General features: G+C 34.4%; 2 non-coding genes and 1 pseudogene across 2 annotated transcripts; all 3 read left to right on the top strand.

The window, feature by feature from the left end:
• Positions 1-1,581: 1,581 nt before the first annotated feature.
• TRNAL-UAA (transfer RNA leucine (anticodon UAA)) lies at positions 1,582-1,664 on the top strand. The gene has a single exon. It is a non-coding gene; the product is annotated as a tRNA-Leu (tRNA).
• Positions 1,665-3,346: 1,682 nt separating this feature from the next.
• LOC147541806 (small nucleolar RNA Z103) lies at positions 3,347-3,450 on the top strand. Its single transcript, XR_015224483.1, has one exon. It is a non-coding gene; the product is annotated as a small nucleolar RNA Z103 (small nucleolar RNA).
• Positions 3,451-3,511: 61 nt separating this feature from the next.
• On the top strand, positions 3,512-3,593 carry LOC147541807 (small nucleolar RNA Z103; annotated as a pseudogene).
• The last annotated feature ends 11,437 nt before the right edge of the window (positions 3,594-15,030 follow it).

Here is a 15,030-nt window from a genome sequence, read left to right on the forward strand (position 1 = left end):
AGATGAACAAGGGTAAATATATAACAAAAATAACGTGACAACAACAAACTGTTATGTATGCAAACTGATTAGTATTGATCATAACCAAAAGCCCAGGCTTAAAGGCAAACCCTATATTAAGTAAAAACCTGCAGAAAGATTTTCTGAGAGGTTCTAAGAGAAACTAACCTCGAAAGCATTTCCAATAGTTCCACCAAAATATATAAGAGAAGAAGTTATTGCTTCAAGCCCCTTCTGCAAGGAAGGACTGTCTGACTTTCTGCTGCTTTCAGGTGTTTGATGTATATCTTGGACCTAAACAACAGAGATTAAGTTCGGCCTAAATAGCTCAGTCTATACATTACATACTAGGGAAATTAGCAATACACCAGCTGCTGCTCGAAATGGAATTACATGTTTCCAACTACAAAGCAAAACAAAGATGCAAGCTGTGGCACTTCTCATTCTTACGTGGCCCCTCATCGATGCGTCGACTACCAGGGGTTTACTACTTTACTTTTAGCAGGCAAGTCAAATTGCTTGGATACGTTATCATCCTCAAGTATAGACTTATCTCTTTTAGCTAGAACACCCCAAAATCCATACTTAGGCTCGTTCATAGTATTGATCGACGTGTACTGGTAGGAAGACGGTTCCTACATTTGCATCCATCACCACCATTAATGAAGCAAAAAGAGTGAGATTTTTCTATTGTAAATGAAGATATTGCAAGAGAACAAAAACTAAAAAAATGAGGCAAACAGAGATGCCATTGAGCAAACAATGATACATACTGAGTCTTGCCCAAGCCTCGTAAGAAATCAACAAAGGCGAATCAGAAAATGAACTTCGAAACAAGTAATGAAATTTCGGCAGGCATGAAAATATTTCAGTCATTTCGACCAAAACATTTCGAAATTTATTTCCTTGTAAAGGCATTGTTAAGATAGACTTTGTTAAATTTCGGTTTCTGTGGAAATTTCGGTAGGCAGGCATGTTTGGAAATTTAATTCCTTGCTTGGAAATTATAAGCATGTCATCCGAAAGTAACCTAACCCCACTGATATCAATGTTGTAGACACTAATCTTGAACCTCCATAAAAGTTGGGAAACTTCTGGAACAAAATCCCTCTTTTTGTATCAGTGTTCATTCAAACAAAAATCCCAAAAACAAGCTATAGAACCCATATATTTACTCTAAATGTGTTTGAGTTTCCAAAACAAAAATTAGGCCTAAATATAAACAGATTCACACTCACAACAATAAAATGTGAGTAGAATTTTTCATGAAAACCAAAAACTGACCTGTCTAGTGGGCAGTGGCAAGAGAAGAAGAAGAAGAAGAAGGATTGTTGTTGTTGTCATCTAATTTCTTGTTTGAAGGTAGATGATCTAGTAATCCCTTGTTTTCTTCTATACCCCATGAATGTGGCACCAATCCAAGATCAGACAATTATTACTACAAAATACTACCCACCAACTAAACATGATAAAAAAAAAATATTCATCCCATTAATCAAATATTAAATGTTATGAATTTTGTGATTTTATAATAGTCATGTACCCAAACAAATTACTTAAGTTGAAAAGACTTATCAAGGAGCTGGTTTGCCCGAGTGGTTAAGGGGGAAGACTTAAGATCTTCTGCACATAAGTGCGCATGGGTTCGAACCCCATAGCCAGCAAATTTTATATATCATTTTCTCTCCTTTTTATTTGTCCCGAATGGGTGCCTTCATCATATCGTAGTCAGTAGAGGACGATTTGATTCATAGTTGAATGTGCATTCTCGGGTCTCACCAAATTTGAAAGATGAAGTAAGTCTTGTGTGATGCGATGATATATCGTATCAAGGTTGTGTGGAGAAGAGTCGAAGATCTAATTGTGTTCATTCCATTGATTACAATGGATTCTGCGAGTTAGAGTGGATTCGCTCATCTAGCTCGTTGGGGGTTGGATGTTGAATCATGATAGCGGTTCCACCTTCAGAAGTAAGGAAGCGAAGACGCACTCACCCTATAACAGATAAGCTGGAGAGGAAATGGTTTCATTTTTAGTGTGCATTCTCGGTCTCACCAAATTCGAAAGATGAAACAAGTCTTGTGTGATGCCATGATACATCGTATCAAGGTTGTATGGAGAAAAGTCGAAGATCTAATTGTGTTCATTCCATTGATTACATTGGATTCTGCGAGTTAGTAGCTTAGTTGGTTTCCTTTTTGGTTTTAAACAAAAATAAAAAATCAGAAATAAAAAATGAAAGAAACCAAGATTCTTGTTTCTTCTTTTACAATAGAGTGGTGGTGTGATGGTGATTATATTGAATGTGGAAGTGGTCTGCGGATAGTGGTGGTGGTGTGATGCAGTGATGGTAATAATATTGAATGTGGTCTGACAGTAGTGGTGGTGGTGTAGTGGTGGTGTAGTGATGGTGGGGTGGTTGTAGTGGTGGGGATATAGTAATGGATAACGGTGGAGGTGCTTGTGGAAGTGGAGGTATGGTCGTAGCAATAGTGTAGGTTTAGTAATTGTGGGGAGGGTAGTTCTGGTTGTTTAGTCATAATGGGAGGTGGTGGTTGTGGTGACCACGGGCGAGCCCGCATACCCACACCAGCCAAATATAAGCTCACTATGTACATAAACATTGATGGAGTGCCTATAGAATCGTTTATTTATTAAGCCCCCTAAACCAGCCCAAGTTCTAACTCAAGATTGCATAATTACACAAAATCTGAGTTATTTCTTTTTTGACCCCTTATTTTGTGACCAACTCTTTTTTGGCCCTCTATTTTTCGTAAATTAAAAAATAATCTTTTTTCCCGTCTGCACAACTGTTAAAGTCATTAAATTTCTTCTAAGAATACCCTTGCGTGTCAGCATGCACTAATAAATACACAATTCCCCTTTCTATAACTTTCTCTGTTTATAACCCACTATACCATTAAATTTTCTCTGTCTTTAGAATTTTAATTTGTAGATTTCTTTCTCTAAATAGTTCTTCCGCAAGAGCTATCATTATCTTAATCACTGCCAAGGAAATTAATAAACACATTGAGTTTGAATTGTTGTAGAAGTGGAGAAATTAGGTTTTTAATGCAAGGAAGACGTAGAAAAATGAAGATGAGATCTGAAGGAAGAAGATCAAATTAAAAAGTATACTTCTCCTGGTAAGATATTCTGGTATACTAAAGTAGAAGAAGCACGTACACACCTTCTGGAATACATTTTGTGGTAGTGGGTTTGAAATAAAATTATGGGTTCAATTCAAGATCTCAAAGGGTAGTTTAAGAAGATTTGGGAGTGAGAATTGCTGATGTTTTAAAATAAAGTTGTTTTTTTTTTTTGTTGAAACTTTGAAACAAAGATGTTGGAAGAGATGATTCTTTTCCATATGATCGACATTGATATACTGTGTGTTTGTTGTATTTTCTCTCTCTAGAAAAATTATATCAAGTCAGAAATCTGATCCATCAAATTAAACTTCTATTTCTCTTTTCAATATTTGTTTTTTTTAGTTACTATTTAGAAGGAAATGGAGGTGATGGTTCTCTCCTGAAATAATCGACAATGATTATATTGTGTGACTGTTGTATTTTCTCAGTTTACTGATTCATTTAAATCGTTAAAATGTTTCAGTTTTTCACAATTTTGTATTGATTGGTTTGAAGATTAAAAGTAATTATGGAGGTGACGCTTCTTTCCCCAAAACATCAACAATGATTATAACGGTGTGATTATTGTAGCTTCTCCCCCTCTTGAAAGAAAAGATTTATTAAGCCAAATAATAATGTCGAATCCTACTAGTGACACTGATAGATGAAAGGTTTCTAAAAAGAAACTCAATATAAGAGATTTCGAACTTTAAGATGATCTGTGATAATATTTAATTTTTTTTTTAGAGAGAGAGAGAAAAAAAAAAGTTTGAAGGTCGCCGGCCGGCCAACCTGCCGGTGAAGACGATGATGTGGCTGGTTTTAATGAGGTGGCAGAGAGAGAAAACATGCTGGAGGAGATAGAAAAGAAATGGAAGAGAGAGACTAACGGTGTTATAACGTAAGGGGGCCATATGAGTGTTTCATGTAAAGTAGGGGGCTAGGCGGGAAGCTGGTCACAAAATTGGGAGCCATTAGGGAAATAACCATAATTTTAATAACCCCAATTTAATACCCACAGATCTCACCTCCTTTGGATAATCGAACTTTAGACTTCCAACATTTTAGTGTTCATGTTAACATTATTAACCACTTGAACAATTAAGAGTTGACAAAAAAATAAATTTAAGTGAATCCCAGAATCAAATCTGAAATCACAGAAAATTTTAGAATTTATATTCACACTTTCAACAAAAAAAAAAAGGTGGGTTCTTTGGGGCATAACAAAATATCTCCGGGGAATAAAGACTTTGTCAATCGATATTGACTTGGGACTCAAAGTTTATTTTTTAGTCCAAAAGTCTACTTACATTGTGTTTAGCCCAGAATCTTCATCTTCCATCTTCTTCCCCCACACAACTTTGTCAAACACATGAAATTAGACATATTGAAAATAGAATCCAAATGAAGTTGATTGTAGTCTAATTACGAGAGATGTTGAGTAAAATTAAGAATACAAAGTTAAGTTTTTGTCAAATTAAGCTTACTTTCATGGCCACCTAAGAGTTCAACAGCATGAACAAATCGATTATGGAGGATAGGAGTCTAACTCCTTCTGAGGTGTTCTGATAATCCGTTTTGATGGAAATCTTATTTGAAATTATAGTAGCATTAGAAGGAGAAGTAGAATCAAATGGAGGTTGTTGTTGAAGGTAAGATAAAGAAGAATAATTTTGGTAAACCGGAATTCCTCTAATGGGTTTTAGTAACCTAGTTGATCTTGATTGTGCTGATGAAGAATTGTTGGTTGTTGATATGCTCGATAGTACTTGTCGACGATGGGATTGTTGTGGTTGATCATGATCATGAAGATGATGATTAATTTGATGTTGATTCTGAAACCTTAATTAGTTGGATTTGCTAAAGAGAGATCAAAACAAGTGGAATAATCAGATTTTGCGACATTTGTAGTCACAATGTTATTTGAAGAATTTGTCCTTCTTCTCCACAACCCTAGATTCATGTGTGGTTCTTCTCCAACTAAAATTGGGTTTACTATTTGGAGGGCTAATTTGAAGAGAGAAATCAGGTTGTTTTGGAAAAAGTTCCATCACAATCATTCTTCTCCAACAAGAAGTAGAGATCAGGTTGTGTTGTAAAAAATTCCATCACTGTCATCCTTCTTTAACAAGAAGTGGGGTTTATTGTTCGTGAGTTTGGATTTCTAGTGTAAGAAGAGGGAAGAAGACCGTGTGAGGGATTGTGATAGACGGAGAGCGACATAGAGAGGGAGAGACACAGAGAAAACACCAAGAGGGAGATAGAGAAGGAGAGAGAATAAAAGAAAAGAAATAGCAAGAGAGACAGAGATGAATAGAGAAGGAAAGAGAAAACGATTCAAGAGGAGATGAAGATTAGGGAGCAAAAAAACAAAAACTTCAATTTTTGGACCTAACATGAAGATGTTCTTTAGGTCAAATCTCGTTGACCAGAGTCTTTATTCCCTAGAGACTAATCTTTACTCCCAAAGCCGCGACTAAAAACAAACTTGTTGCCGGAAGTGTTGGACAAAATAGTAGGTTTATTATAATGTTTGTCGTGTAGTGGAACCTAAGACAAGTGACGGTTGGATATCAGGAGGGGTTAATGGCGCCCCTCTCGAGAGTTTGGAGTAGGAAAAGGTGGTGGGAGGAAAAACAAAAGAACGCACAACGACAAAACCAGGCCGACCTACCTATCCTAAAAGACCTCAACCCCTATCTAGCTAGCTACCTAAGTGATCTTTTTTTTTTGTTGAAACCTAAGTGGTCTATATCTATTTATTTATTTTTGTTGCATCTTGTTACCCTTTCTCTTAGGGGTAGCGGAGCGGGACTTTCACAGACTTTCATAGACAAAATGTCCCGTAGACATTTCAAGACATTTCGGATGAGTTATTATAGACAACATGTGTTCATAGACATTTTCAAGACATTGAGAGTTTGTAGACAAAATGTCTTTATAGACATTTTAAGACATTTGATCCATAGACAAAATGTCCTGGGGACATTTTAAGATCTTGAGTCCATTGACAAAATGTGTAATGCATATTATATTTGTGCTAATCAAAAATATATTTTTCGACTTTTGTAGACATCTGTGAATATTTGTGGACATTGATGGACATTTGGTAGACATTTATTATTTTAATATTATTATTATTATTTAATCACATGAAATAATATATTAATACTAACATTTCAAAAATATATTTTTCGACTTTCGTAAACATCTGTGAATATTTGTGGACATTGATGGACATTTGGTAGATATTTATTATTTTAATATTATTATTATTATTTAATTACATGAAATAATATATTTATACTAACATTTCAAAAATATATTTTTCGACTTTCGTAGACATCTGTGAATATTTGTGGACATTGATGGACATTTGGTAGACATTTATTATTTTAATATTATTATTATTGTTTAATCACATGAAATAATATGTTTATACTAACATTTCAAAAATATATTTTTCGACTTTCGTAGACATCTGTGAATATTTGTGGACATTGATGGACATTTGGTAGACATTTACTATTTTAATATTATTATTATTGTTTAATCACATGAAATAATATGTTTATACTAACATTTCAAAAATATATTTTTCGACTTTCGTAAACATCTGTGAATATTTGTGGACATTGATGGACATTTGGTAGACATTTATTATTTTAATATTATTATTATTGTTTAATCACATTTGGTAGACATTTATTATTTTAATATTATTATTGTTTTTTGATCACATGATGGACTTCAAATGTCTCTTGTTTTTTGAAAGACATTTTGGCTTCCAAATTTGTCCCAAATCCTTCACAAATTCATCAAACTATGAAGTCCACCAAAGTCTGGGACATATTTTGTCTACAATCGAATGCCTCGGACTTTCATAGACTCTCAAATGTCTGGATTTGAATGCCTCAGACTTTCGTGGACTCTCAAATGTCTGGATTTGAATGCCTCAGACTTTCGCGGACTCTCAAATGTCTGGATTTGAATGCCTCAGACTTTCGCGGACTCTCAAGAGTCCGCGAAAGTCTTGCTCCACTACCCCCCCTTACTTGACATGTTTATCCCTAACCCTAGACTCTAGATAAAGTTTGGGTTAACTTCCATCCCGGTCCCGATTGGAATCAATTACAAATAATTGCCCTTTATATTCATTACATATTTCAAGATCAATATATATAACGTCTTTCGGGTACACCAAATACAGATGAAGTTCTGGTGACGGTCTAGTTTCTAGACTACTAAGGTCTTGACGACCAGACCTCTGGAGTCGTAGCATAGAGTAGAAAGAGAAAGGAAAACTAAGAGAGATAGGTAGAAGAAAGAAGAAGAGTGAAGAAAGAATAAGAAGCAAGAAATAAAAAAGTATTTTGCAAATAACGAGAAAATGAGTGGCCGACGACTTTCGTCGAAGAGGATGATAAGGTGGTGAGAGAGATGAAGTTGAGGAGAGAGGTGATCAAATGGAAGAGATAGAGGGATGAGTGAAGTTTATATTTTTAAAATGTTCGGGGTTAATTTCGTTTTAGTCTCCGAAAGTAGTTCCGAGAAAAGTTGAAATCTCTTTCTCTCTTGAAAGACAGATAAATCTCTCAGACACTAAAAACGGTAAATAAGAGTGTTTTCGTACTTTTAAATATAAAAATTGGAGTTTCACTAACATGGCACAGGAAAAAATGGACATAGCTAACCCTTTTTCTATTGGGAGCCTGAGAATTGCCAAGAGCTTAGGCAACATATCCGATCCTAGAGAGGTATCAAAATATTATAATGGATGGATTTTGACATGTACAAATAATATGAGTTCATTAAAAAAAAACAAAAAAAATATTGTTTTTTCTCCCCAAGAAACCTATCTTTCCCAAAATGCTAAAGAACCCAAACGTTCGACCCACATTTTGGATGGACTTAAAAAGAAGAACCAAAAGACTGTTCGTGTTTTACCATGGTGTGAAATAAATAGTTATGGTATGGACTTGTGTTACAAGTATACCGAATAATTACATTGAATTGGGTCGTTCGATTATTGTTTACTAATTATTATTATTCGTTTTTTTATGAGATCATTGTTTACTAATTTGATATCTTAATTTTATACTAGCTAATGGGATAACTCAGAAGAGCCCTACCAAAAGAAAGAAGACATAAAAAAAGAGATAAACACGATAGGAAAAGCAAGTGAGACTAATAAATGTCTAAGATAGTTCAACAAAAAATATAAATAAATGTCTAAGATGGTGGAGAAATGAGAAGAAACTAATTTGAAAATTTGGAACCTTGTTAATTTGGAGGGGGTCAATTTAAATGAGTTGATTATGGATACCGGGACTTAATGTCTTGATAAATGTATGGTTATATTTTACCCATGAAATTGGCTTGAAATCCTAATCAATTTTCTCCTCATATAGACATTTTAATTTCATAGATATTTGAGAGCATTTTTTATTTTGTAGAAAACTAGGTTTTTCATCGCTGCTCATAGATCTCTTTTGGCTAACGTCTTTGTGAAAGAAAATAAATAAATTCAAATTACAACTTCAATCGAAGAATTTACCTCTGACGTTTTATATATGAAACACGAAAAAATAAACTTAGTTGTTCGTGTAGCTCTTTTCTTGACTATTGAAAACCCTAGTTTTAATAGATCCATTTTACTCTAGAATCTATTGTGACTAAGAACATGATAGTAATGATCAGGGCCGTGTTTGGGCCCGTGCGGGCAGGGCGCTCGCACAGGGCCCCCAACCTATAAGGGCCCATTCTTGATAATTTCCAACAATTAAAGTATATAAAAATTAAGATACATTTCATAACATTAAAGCCTCTTGGCCGAGATGGTATGGGGTTTTTAATTCCACCAAGGTGACGGGGGTTCAAAACTAGCTCCCTGCAAATTCTTTTGCTATTACACTTCATTTTAACATGTCAATGGTACAATTGCTAATTAACTATTTCTTTCTACTCTCTTACGCTTCATTTTAACATATTATTATTTGGGGGGATTTTTCGAAGTGTGTTTAGAAATAGATATCTAAAAATTGTAAAAACTTCGAAAACATGTAAATATATATGTACAAAATCGTCATACAAGACATACTACATAAAAATTCGCTTTTAGGTTCTAAACTATATCTTGTACAAAAAAAACACACCTATAACAAAGAAACTATACATTGTTCAGATTTTGTTTGTAATTTTTTTGTCTCATTAAAAGGCCCAGATTCGAATTTGGCACGGGGCCCCTAAATTCTCAGGCACGGCCCTGGTAATGATGGAGGTCGAGATCAATGGAGTTGCTCTTAGAATTTTGGAAATCCTTGTGTTAATGCAATAACTCCTCCTGGCGTCTCAAAACCTTTCTTTTTCTTTATTTTTCTCCCAAGATCCCTCAGTGTTATATGATATGATTTGCTCAGATGGCGATTACTATTTTGATAAACTATTATATTTTGTTCTATTTTTTAGTTTAAATTAAATTTACTAATGTGATATTATTTTCCTAAGAATATATTATCATTAATTGATAAGAGAGATCCTAGAGTTACAAAGGATTTTGACAAAAGAAAGTTCTCAGCTGATGTGGCGGTTGTGATATTCATCTCTCAACGGTCTAGATCCAATTGTTATCGAGATTGATTTGAATACAAAAATGTCAAAACCGAGTGGTTTGGTTCGGTCTATGGATTTGTTTGACGGATAACCGAATCAAACCACTTGTTATTATCTTTTATATATTATATATGTAGGAATATATGATTGGACATGATGGAAGGTGGAGATTCAACTGTTTATCGTTTGTTTATCTTCCTCGAATGTTGATAAATTATGTCGAATTAATCACGTAAATGTAGACTTAATGGGTTGTGAGATAATACTAATTTTTAGAACGTTCTAATAGTAGTAAGTGTTAAAGTTGAAAACTCGGAATTTTGTTATTGGAAAATTTTTGACCTTTGGTTCGGTTACATAACCGATCCAAACCGTTCATGCATAGTTTGGTTCGGTAACAAAACCAAATCATGTTCGGATTGATATTTACAATTACCGAACCCTTTAGATCGGATGATGGATAGGCTCAAAAAGTCAGTTATCCAACCGATGTTCACCTCTAAATTAAACATGATGAAAATAGTTAAAAAGTAACTTTGAGGGATGAATAGTGATTTAGCGGATTCAGGGATGGAGTTCTTTTTGCAAAGACACCGAATTTTTTGGTGAAGATTTATTTTTGTGTTGTTTTAAAGTTGGAGATGCTCTTGCTATATTCACAAAATTATCGAATTACCCTGTAAACTCATCAACTTCATTTTCTTTTCAATAACTTAAAATCTTTAAATAATTTTTACAACATATTTTACCTACAAATTCAACGTCTTTAAATATCTATCCAATATTTTGTACTAATGATTTAGAAATGTACTGAAATCTTTTAACCATTTTTTTTTTGAGAAAAAAATCTTTTAACTAATGTACTCGTATATTTTCTAGAATGATACCAATACTTATGCTCATTGCCATGAGATTCACGAACAGAGATCGAAAGGGCTACTTGCCGAATTGTATACGGAAATAATGTGACAAGTTCCCTTTAGAAGTTAGATAAAATCTGGACGGTCAAAATCTTCAACACCCAAATCCAATTTCTTTTAACCTGCATCATTCCTACCTAAATTTTGTCAAAAGCTGGTTTGAACCAATGATGTTAATTAGCCGGTTGAAAAAATGTTTGACGACAGATCAAAAATGGACGTATCCGACTACTAGTGGACGGACGAATCTCTCTTATCGGAGGTCGTTTAATGAAGCTGGTTGCGTCCGTCAGTTTTTTGTGCAATGGTTGGACACCCCTCTTAAGTCCATGAAGTTATGGGATCGAGTCTCGGTGGAAGCAGTTTGTCATCAAGATTTAACCCATGTAATTTAGGCTATTAATAAAGTAAATTATGTAATAAGTTGTCGGGCTTTAAGCCTATTTGTTGTCGGCTTTAGGCCTCTTTCATTCTTGATTTAAAATTAAGCGCTTATCGTGTTTATTACATCTTCATGATGTATCAATGTCTTGTTACGACTAACGTAGATCGTAGTCGAATTCTCAAAAAAAAAGAAAAAAGTGAGAGCTGGCTATGTGATTGGATCATTTTTTCAGGCCTTCTAGCATTTTTGTTTGTGAAAGTAGCATTTTTGGAAGAAAAAAAATGAAAGAAAAAGTTCTACGCCCATGATATAAAGGAAATGATAAAGTGCCCAGCTACAATGTCCAAATTTTGTCGAAACAAAAGCGGTCTCCGCCGTAGTTAAACTTTGAAAAAACTATGTGTTTTAGTGATTAAACGTCAGTTGGACATCCTTTTGGGCACCGGGCTGGCCACTCTAGCATCTCCCATAATATAAAGGTCTGCCATTAGAGACAGTAGAGATCGGAGAGGACAGGTAATGGACTGGTAGTCAATACCTCAACTCATTGAAGAGAGAGAGAGAGAGAGTCAGACAGGTGGGGGAAGAGAGAGAGAGAGAGTCAGACAGGTGGGGGAAGAGAGAGAGAGAGAGAGAGTCAGACAGAGAAGGTGGGGGGAACAGAGAGGGTATTAATAATCCATGGAATCTACAAACAAAATCAGTACTACTGTGTTCTCAAGTGCTTCAAATAAGCAAAAGAAGAAAAAAATGTCTGATCATCACTACGACTATGAAATAGCATGTGCATCGAATCCTTAAAGTAACCCCCATTACAATCTCCATCTTAATTCTTACTGAATCATCCATCCATCACCTGATCAAAATAATACTACTATAGTATGTATGTCCAAGGAAACCTAGCAGCTAATAATAAACCCACCCACACCCACTCTCTCTCTCTCTCTATATATCTCTCTGTTGCTAGATAGATTTGGTGAAATCTTTCTTATACAGTCTCTCTCTCTTTATTTATGGTACTACTACCTGACTTTCATGTCGAAAGTGACTACTCATCCACCTTCTCTCTCATTCTGTGTTTATAAATCTTTATGTTCCGTGATTTATGCAAGTCCTGCTTATTTTAGTTTTTTTATTTCTAAATCAGATAGTTGGGGTTTTATTCTCTAAGGCAGGTGGTGACTTGAAATGGAAATGAAAAAATTGGAATTAGGGCTCTTATTAAAGTTTGTAAATAGTGAGAGAAAGATCTTTAGGGTTTCTACAAGTGGAACCTTACCCATGTTCAACTCTCAAGGTATTAGCTACTACTACTCCATTCTCCTCCTTCAAGTACAGCTTGTACATCTTTTTAAGTTTCTTCTAGCCACTTGGATGTTGTTTTTTTTTTAAATCTTTTTCTATTTTTTATCTTACACTTTTGAGTAACAGAAAATGAACCTTGATCTTGAACTAATTACATATATAATTTTCTTAGTTTTTATAGATGAGTGGTCATTATACTGGTCTTCATCTTTATGAGATTTTTTTTGCAATAGATCTCTACACATAGAAACCCATTTTATGAACAGTAATCTTAGATTCTTAGCTAGCTTCATATGATTTGAGGGTTTTGATCATTTCTCTCACTTTGCTGGCCATTTTGTTAGCAGATGATTTTGATCTGTTTGTTCTCTTCAGATGACAAAACCCCACTTTTCATTTGAATTCGGCTTTAGTTGCGGTATAACATATGTGTCTCTCCATTGCGAGATCAGGGTTCGAGTCTCATCGTTTCCAATGACAAGGTTTAAGTATTACATGTGTATTTCTATATTTCTTGCCAAGTTGACAAAGTTGTCTTTTATTGTGGAAGAGTGTTGTGGTAGATTGAATTTTTTTGTTTTGCAAATGTTTCTTTTATACTTGAGTTCTTTCCCATAATAATATCTTTAAAAGGATAAGCTAAAAGGTTTTCTTATATGAATTAAGTGTTACAAATGTTATAGATATTTCCATAGGTAAGGAAATAATATTTCGATTATTTTTTCCGAAATATTTCAAATTTAACTCCTTGGTTGAGTTACACCAATCTATCCAAGACAAAGTATTAAAAATTTGGATAACTATGCCATTTAGTCCATTACTTCAGTACTACCTTAAGAACCTTTTTGGGGTAAATCAACCAATGAGCTAGTGACTTCAATTTTAGGGTTCTTCTAGTTTTCATTACATGGAGAAGATAGTGATTGAGACCCCAAATCAAGAAATGGTGAATGAGACCCAAATATAGGTAGAAAAGAATTAAATTTTACTAGATCTAATGGGGTTTTATCAAGATATTTTTAGGCTTTGGTGGATGAAACAACTAAGAACTTTTGGCTAGCTCTCTGCATGATAGCTTGGGATTATTTACTTGGGGCAGAGATAGATGGACTCAAAATTTTCTTTCTAGTCACAAGGTGAGGTTGATTTGGAGGATAGATTATATGCAAAACTGAGAAGTTGTTTTCTGCAACCCGGATTTCACATTAGCATTCTTTTCTTCTATACACAAGAGTAAAGGCTCCGTCATATTAAATAAGCGACGTATGTTTACGTTTTCCTGTGGGTAGAGCTAGCGAATGATAAACCCTAGTTCTTATTTGTAGTTGAAAAGCTGTCACTCTTTTGAGTAAACTAGTTAAGCAATAAAACTATTAAAGATCATGGAGTAACTTGCTTTAATTTGTTAGTATATTGGTTGATCTACTAATCTTATTCATGAATGAATTGTTTGTTTGTTTCAATTATCTGGTGACTTTAATCTACCTCTTTTCATTTTCACAGGGTGGATAAATTGGATTCATTGATTGTCGTTGGAGTCTCATATTTCATGAAGTTTGTTGCTCAATATTTCCCTTTTCGGTTAAATAGAGAAATTGTTTAAAAGAGCTTTCTTCAGTCCACTCACGGAGGTTTCAAGGGTTTGAATTATCTGCCGACTCATTCATCCAAACACAAAGTAGACACTGGGGAGTACATTTGCTACTGTGACTGCGTGAATGATACGGGAGATAAATTCCATCCTTTTACCTCTATGCTTGGACTGAAGGGAGCTCCTCTATCTGTTTCCCTTTTTCACTTAATTATCTAAGCTTGCGTTCTATAGTTAATTACTTTATTGATAATATAGGAATCTCTTAAATATTCCATTTGATCGAATAGGTTTAGAACCGCTTCAAGTTCTCTATCTGAGATGATTGAACCACACAAACGGTGCTAATTACAATCGCCAAGAGGCAAAGGCTTACCCAGACGAGCGAGTTTTGTGGTATTACCTATTCCCAATATATTTCCGTCCGTTGTTTCTTTATATTTTCAAGGTAATATTTGCCTAGGTGATATCCCTTAACCCCACTTATGATAATTATTTGTATTATCAACCTTCTATTAGAATTAGGGTTTTATTTGTTTAAGAATTTGATTATCTATATTCTCAGATTTGAGATTCTTTGAATTTTTAGTTTTTACCAAGAAAAGTGTACTATATTTGCAGGGAAGCTAACTAGTTAATGGTGTTAAACCCTAGTTAGAACTCTTGTCAGTAGAAGATTTTCAGGTGGGAGCAGAAATCTTGGATATATCATCCTAACCACTCAAGGAGCCAATGAGCTAGTGACTTCAATTTTAGGGTTCCATATACCCAAACCTTGAAATACCACAATATCAGTACCACTTCCTTATTCTTAACAAAAAGCTATATAAAAAAAATTCAATTTCAATTTGATTAGTTTATATACTGAACTGAATGTGATCTGAAACTCTGAATTATTTAGTAAAAAATACTCACTTGTTGTGTTATTTGTGGGTTTCCAAGTACAATCAAACTGGTTTTTCTAATACTTAGGTATCTTTTGTGCAGTTTAGTAGTAGTTTAATGAGTTTGTCATGTTTTAATAGATATTTATATGTTATTTTATGTACTTGCATGCCTTGTAAAATGGGGTTTCTTGAGGAGGGG

Source organism: Eschscholzia californica, unplaced genomic scaffold (assembly GCF_041429995.1).
Source record: "Eschscholzia californica isolate CP2 unplaced genomic scaffold, dmEscCali1.0.p SCAF_4, whole genome shotgun sequence".
NCBI classification, from domain to species: Eukaryota; Viridiplantae; Streptophyta; class Magnoliopsida; order Ranunculales; family Papaveraceae; genus Eschscholzia; species Eschscholzia californica.